This window comes from Curcuma longa, chromosome 4, assembly GCF_044706935.1.
Source record: "Curcuma longa cultivar G26 ecotype Majalengka, Jawa Barat chromosome 4, ITB_CL_G26_1.1, whole genome shotgun sequence".
In the NCBI taxonomy this organism is placed as follows: Eukaryota; Viridiplantae; Streptophyta; class Magnoliopsida; order Zingiberales; family Zingiberaceae; genus Curcuma; species Curcuma longa.
In genome coordinates, this window is record NC_133864.1 from 19,638,412 (window position 1) to 19,645,740 (window position 7,329).

A 7,329-nucleotide genomic window follows, 5' to 3' on the forward strand; every position below is an offset into this window, starting at 1 on the left:
AATAAAATTATTCCTACCTATAATAAAGTTTTATTTGAATTATTCTTTGTTTATTAATTGAAGCCACATTACTCCTCGACGATAAAATTATTCCTACCTATAATAAAGTTTTATTTGAATTACTCTTTGTTCCTAGATAAGATCACGACTAATGCGTCGATCAAGTTTGCGTTTTTAGGATGAGAAGTGTGGCTAACATTTGAGGATCTAGATAAACTCAATAGTGCCTATATAAAGCTTCAATCAGTGTATGAATTATACAACTTTGATCAACATCCTCCTTCTGCGGCGGCCCAAGCTTTGACAAGACCACGTTCAGCTTCTGCCGGAAGATCATCCCCAATATCCGAGCTCATCCAAAAATTTCTACATGTTGGGTAATAAAGTAATTTTTATTTTTCTGTACTTATTTAAAATTTAAAAGTGTGGAGTTGTCACACTTTCAATCCATTATATTCGCCTACTCTACCAGAGGTTTTCTTCTGGTAGAGAAATTTAGTGGATTGCCCACAAGAAAGGTCCAAGGGACCTGGGCCTTCGAGTAGGAGTCGACGGAGGTTGCAAACGAAGTAAGTAAAACCTTCATGTTGGCTTGTGTTGTGATTTTTCATATTTTGTTTTTCCATTGTGCATGATTTTCGACGTACTTAAAATAACTAAAAGTCACGTGATTCACCCTCCCCCCTCTCACGTGCACTCAATCCAACAACAACAAGCCAAAGCTCAACCTAGTAGAAGATGACTCAACAAGACTCAATCCATCCCTTGATCTTGGATCGGATCAACTCTCTTTATGCAAATCATCATTGATGACTTATAGAACCTTCAACTTCTATTGTTTGTTCTCAATGCCACTAACTCCCTTGACCAGCCTTTTAGCTCCACTCTCATTTTTTTAATAATTTTTTTATACTTGGTATCCAATTTATATCGACTAATTCTAGAGTGGATAGTCTGGTCCCCACATTTCATTCCACCAAATAAATTCAGAAAGCGAGGTGGTTCTTGATGTAGTGTCATAACGTCACTAGTTGTTCAAACATCGCATGCATTCATGTGTTAGTTTTGAACCCTGATTGTTTGGGAAAAATACTTTGCCTCTTATCACCACATCATGCTCTAGGGGCGAGTTCCACTCTCATCCCCTTTCTATGTTCGGTAGCTCATTTCCCTATACATAGCAACCAATGGCCGAACCATCTTGCTATTAAGGCTAATCATATATGTGATGTGCGTAGGATATTTATACATTTTTGATGTTTACATTGCATATCTTTCTGTATTTCATAATTATTTCTTACGTTTGTCACATCCTTTATTTACACATTAGGCGTGTTTTCTCCATTTTCTAGTTCGAAGGTCTGCTCTTGTTTTTATGCTTTTGCGGGACGAAAATGGAGCGAAAAGGTGAAAATAAAGAATTAACCGAAGACAAGGCAAGACAGGGTCGTGCCTCCAAGGCATGGCCGTGTCTCAAACTCCAAGGGGTCGTGCCCTCTAGGGCACGGCCATGCCTCAGCAACAGAATAGCAACTTCCCATGGTCATGCCCACCAAGTACGACCGTCCTTCCATCCTGCAAGCCAACAGAGCAGCAACTGCCCATGACCGTGCCCACCAGGCACGGTCGTGCCTCTATCCGTGCCTCAGAAATGAGCAGCAACTACCCGTGGCCGTGCCCACCAGGCACGGCCGTGCCTCCATCCTACAATCCATACAAAGATCCAACTGTCTATGGTCGTGCCCACCAGGCACGGCCGTGCCCGTCTACAGAAAAAGGCTTGTGTGTTGGCCGTGCCTAACAAGCACGGTCGTGCCTTCCTCCAAGCTGCAACATGCCATGGTCGTGCCTACCAGGCACGGCCTAAAAGAGGGGGGAGACCTTGGGAGTGAAAGTGAGCCACTGTAGATGCCATCCGGAACAAAATCGACAATCCATCCGTCCTTTCGGGGCTACTCCGCCGCATCCATTCCACCATCGATGAGGAGCTTGCAAGGCGAAGAAGAAGATATTCATTGATAAGTTTTATTTCCTTTCTTTAGGATCTAAAATATATTTCTTTACCTCTTCTTTGCATTGTATCCCCTCCGTCATGGAGTAGAACCTTAGATTCTAGGATGTAGGAGGAATCGAGGTGTATTATGGATGATTGTCACTATGGATTTGTATTTACCATGTTCTATGATTTATTTATGCATTTTGCTTTATGGATATTGTGCCTTGTGCTTATTTGATGATATAAATGTGAATGGTGTGAATCTATAAGGATGAGGATGAATTGTGGTTTAAGGAAATCTTAGGATCGTATGACCGGGGTGCCTTGTGACAGAAGGTGAACCTTTAACCGGACTTTTCGAGGAAATTCTTAGATTGCAATGAATCTTTATGAGAGATAGCTAATGGTTATTGATTGTTAGGGAGAGGTCCTTAATTGGATACCCGGTGACAGGGGGTAGGACACTAGTAGTATGCTGGAGTGCCCGGTGACAGCAGGAGAGCTATAACCAGGCTATCTGGGGTCATCTCAAACTAACAATCGTAACGTTAGAGGATTATTGATTTATTCCGAGGAAACCTGACGAGGTCTAATTGGATATTTTGGTTAGAATCTCTACAAATGTATAAATATTGAAGAATTGTAAGGAGTCCATAGTCAATCAAACATAATCTCGAGGAATCTGAAATCCTAGGATCGTTTTTCCAAATCCTGTCACTAGTTGATTTACTTCGATTGAGGTTTAGGAGCTCAACTACACTCTCACTTTCCCCAATCTCAACCAAATTTATGTGATCTCTCCACTCTTCTTGTGATTGTTTAGTGATTGATTCCTCGGTCCCTGTGGTTCGATATCTTTTATTACTTAACGACATTCCGTATACTTGTGGAGTCCCATCAAGTTTTTGGAGCCATTGCCGGGGACCGTGCTCAATTTTTCACTAAGTCTTTACATTAAGAGTTTTTCTTTCATTTATACATTGCTTCTATTTATTCTTTTTATTCTTTTAATTCATTAATTGGTACTATTTTTTGCAGATTTATTTTTGTTTTGGCAAGTCAATAATATATTCTTATTCTTGTGCATGCGTAGGCCCAACCCAGTGGAGTTTCCTTTCGATCCTGAAATCAAAAGAACATACCGGAGGAGACTTCAATCTCAAAGACTTAACACTCAAGAAGACATCAGATACTATGGCTCAAAAGTCTTTGAAAGACTACCCTGCACCTCAGACGAGAGGAACGACATCATGTATCGTCATACCAAATATTGAAGCATCAAACTTTGAATTCAATCATGGATTTATTGCTATGATACAACAAAATCAGTTTGGTGGCGGACCAAATGAAGATTCGAACCTGCATCTGGAGATATTTTCAGATAACTGCAGTACTAACAGGACGTAGGGTGTCAGCTTTGATGTCACTCGACTCTTACTTTTCAGATTCTCTCTCCATGACAGGGCGAAGGATTGGTATCATTTGCTACCTCCAAATTGTATTCATACTTGGGAACAGTGTGAACAGTTATTCCTGAACAAGTTTTACCTCCTAAGTAAGACGGCCCACATGAGAAATATGATCTCAAGCTTCATGCAATTAGATAGAGAATCACTATTCAAAGCTTGGGATAGATTTAAAGGAATGTTGAGGAAGTGTCCACACCATGAACTTGAGCGTTGGCTTATTATTCATACCTTCTACAATGGAATCAACTATCAGACAAAGGTTTATTTGGATTCCGCTGCAAGAGGTGCACTTATGAATAAAGCCTTGAAGAAGCCGAGGAATTAATTGAGAATGTGTCACTTAATCACTACAAAAATACAGCCGTTTAGCAACGAAATTTTACGACGAATAATATTTGTTACAAATTTGGGACAAACTCTGCGATGAAAATTGAATTTGTTGCAAATTTGTAACGAAATTAGCGACAAATCCAATTTTGTTGCTAAAATTGCGATGACCTAAATTTGTCGCCAATTTCGTCGCAAATTTGCGACGAAATTCACTTTCGTCGCAAATTTACGTAACTTAATTACAACGTTTCGTCGCAAACTCACTGTAACTTAATTACTCGGACCCACTTAATTTGGTGATGAATCATGAATTCGTCACCAATTTGGCGACGAATCATGAATTCGTCGCCAACATTGGCGACGAATCATGAATTCGTCGCCAATTTGGCGACGAATCATGAATTCATCGCCAAATTGGCGACGAATTTGGCGACGAAAATGTTTTCGTCGCCAAAGCCCTAACTTAAGCCGACCCGAGCCCTTTCTTTCTTTCCTTCTCCGTGATTTTTCTCTCCTTCTCCGCAATTTTCCCTCTTCCTCCGGCGAATCTGTGCTTCCAGCGGCCCGGCGACTTCAATCCGAACCCTCTGGCGACTGCAACGGCGACGGTGAAGCTCTCGGCGACGGTGAACAAAGGTAAATTTGTTTTTTTCTGTTTCTTTTCTCTTCCTAGCTCGCGCCGGTGTTGCTGGCCGGCCGCTGGCGGGTTGGTGGACGACCGGCGACGAGCCTCTGAGGGACGGTGGCGTCGTTGGGTGGCGTTGGGCGGCTGGTTGCGGGCGGCTGGTGCCACTGGCTGCTGGTTGGGGTCGCCGGCACCGGATGGAAGCTAGTGGCCGGGGGCTGGTGGGCTGGTGGCCGGGGGCTGGTGGCCGGGGGGTGGTGGGCTGGTGGCCGGTGGGCTGGTGGCTGAGGAGGTTAGTTGTGGGTTAGGGTTTGTGATGCTGGCTGGTGGCTGGTGGCTGAGGAGGTTAGTTGTGGGTTAGGGTTTGTGATGTTGGCTGGTGGCTGGTTGCTGATGCTGGCTGGTGGCTGGTGTTAGTTGTGGGTTAGGGTTAGTCTTATAGTTATTATTTAGGGTTAGTGATTAAGGTTAGTGATTGGGATTAGTATTTAGGGTTAGTCTTATAGTTATTATTTAGGATCAATGTTAGTTTTTAATTTTAATATTAGGGTTAATTAACATTTAGAGTTTAGGGTTTAGGTTAGTGTTTAGATCGAATTAGGTTTACGTTGGCAGACGGATAAGGGTTGTATAAAATTCTTTGTGTATCTTTTTTTAATCAATTGTAGTATTTTACAATTAATTATCTTTGTTATATAATATAATATTATAAATTTGATTGTGCAGGTCCTATTTTGAGGTGAATGTGAAGGTCGTACGCATCCTCGTGCTTTCACGTGTTGTAAGTCTAATTTTTTATTGTTTAAAGAATTTACCATGATTGTTTATGTTTATGTTAGGTTTATGTTTTATATGGTATAGTTTTGTTTATACACTGTCGTCTTAATAAATATTTGTAATTAACTGTTGATGAACTGTATTTTTTCTTATCTGTTATTACAGGTGATATTAATTTTTTACATATGGCGGTTAGTTTTTTCATAGTCGTTGCTTCGGTTATCGCACTAGCACATATGGCGGTAAGTTTTATCATATTCTAGCTGTTAATTTCTCCTTTTAATGTAATGAATATTTCTTATTTTATCTTATAAAAATTTTGTTTCACAGTTTCGTAGACACATCCACATTCGCCACATAGTGATGCAGGACTGTCAAATGCACCTTCGCCACCACAGCCGTCGCAGTTACAGTCTCCAAATCCTTCCATACAGTCCACTACCGACCAGCCTCGGACGGTTGTAGTCCCTCATGGCGATTCGTAAGTATACATTTGGAGTTTTTTTATATTTAGATTTCAGTTTTTTTTATTACTAATAATGTTTTTTTAAATTTTTTTATAGGTTCAAAAATTCGGTATCAATTATTCGCCAAATTAATAGAATTGTAAATAATCATTGGGGAGGGGCTTCGCTGACTTATACTAGCACTCCAGGACCCACAAAGGATTTATGGTGGAGTGAATTTAAGGTATATGTTTTCTTAATTTAATTAATATATCATATAAAATTAAATATATCTAATGATTTTTTTTATTTCAGCGAGCATTTACTTGGGATCCTGCACATGAATTGGAAATAAAGTGAATTTTTTTAAAAAAAATGTGGGGATCATATTCGCCATACTCTGAATCATGCCAAGACCAGAAACAAGAAACCACCGTGCATCACAGATGAAAATTGGACGAGGATCCTCGGTGTTTGGGAAACCGAGGAAAGTAAACAAAAAAGTCACCAGAACAAGGCAAACCAATCATATAATTCTGGTGACTCATCTGCTACATATGCGGGAGGCTCCATCAACATCGAGGAACACACGCGCAGATTAGTAAATTCTTCTATACACTATGTTATTAATTAAATTTAACTTATTTATCTATTTCTAACAATGCTTTTTTAGACTCAGGAGATGGGGAAGGAGCCACTATTTATTGAGACATTTACCCGCACTTTTCAAAAAAAAGATAAGACTTGGAGCGGGGACAGAGCTAGAGCTATGAAGGTTTAAATTTTATTATTTAACTTAATTTAATTTTAATAGTTATGTATCTTTTTTAACTTATTAAATGTATTTATATTTCAATACAGGAAAAATATGAAGAGGCCGAGCTAGCACAGAGGAATTCAAGTGCTAGTGATGGATCTGAGCCCTCCGTAGGAAATGATCTGAATATCTGGTTGGAGGTGACTGGAGGATCGAGGGGGGGAGGATATTGGGATTGGGTTCTCTGAGCAGAACTCATCGAGTTCCTGCCACCTCTTCTTCTTCTTCCACCCAACCGGCAATGAGGGCACAAATAGACAACCTAACTGAAGAAGTCTCTCATTTAAAAGGAATAATTAATCAAAGGGATGAAGAAATGAGAGAAATGCGCAGACAACAAACTGAAGAAATGAGAGAAATGCGCAGACAGCAGGAATTGATTATGAAGCATTTTCAGTTAGGCTCCGCTCCGAGTCAGCTTCCTCATGTTCCCGATGATGCCGGTGAAGACGGTGAAGACGACGATTCTTGATAGCCTAGTTGTGTATCATTTTAATTTTTCACACATTTAATATTGCTTTTACTTATTCCTATTTGTAACTCTTTTTTATTTACTAATTAATATTATTATTTTATTTTTAACAGGGTTGATGAAACCAAGGATGGCGAAGAGGTAAATTTTTACATATTTTACTTTATTTGTATAAATTAATGTTCTAATATTTCTATTTTTTTATGTAGGAACAGAAAAAGAAATTATAATGAAGAACAAATCAGTGATGCAGAAAGTATTACCCGAGGTTGATTCCGTGGACGGTGATACTTTTCTTTTCTGGTCGTCATTCAGCAGATACTTTCTTATGTATGTATTTTATTATGGATTTGGATGGATGGTATGTTAGTTTGATACATTTGGAGTTTATGTTTCA

General features: G+C 39.7%; 1 non-coding gene and 1 pseudogene across 1 annotated transcript; one reads left to right on the plus strand and one right to left on the minus strand.

The window, feature by feature from the left end:
• The first annotated feature begins 3,190 nt into the window (after positions 1–3,190).
• On the plus strand, positions 3,191–7,078 carry LOC141827242 (uncharacterized; annotated as a pseudogene).
• LOC141828719 (small nucleolar RNA R71) lies at positions 3,564–3,669 on the minus strand. Its single transcript, XR_012601811.1, has one exon. It is a non-coding gene; the product is annotated as a small nucleolar RNA R71 (small nucleolar RNA).
• Positions 7,079–7,329: the final 251 nt, after the last annotated feature.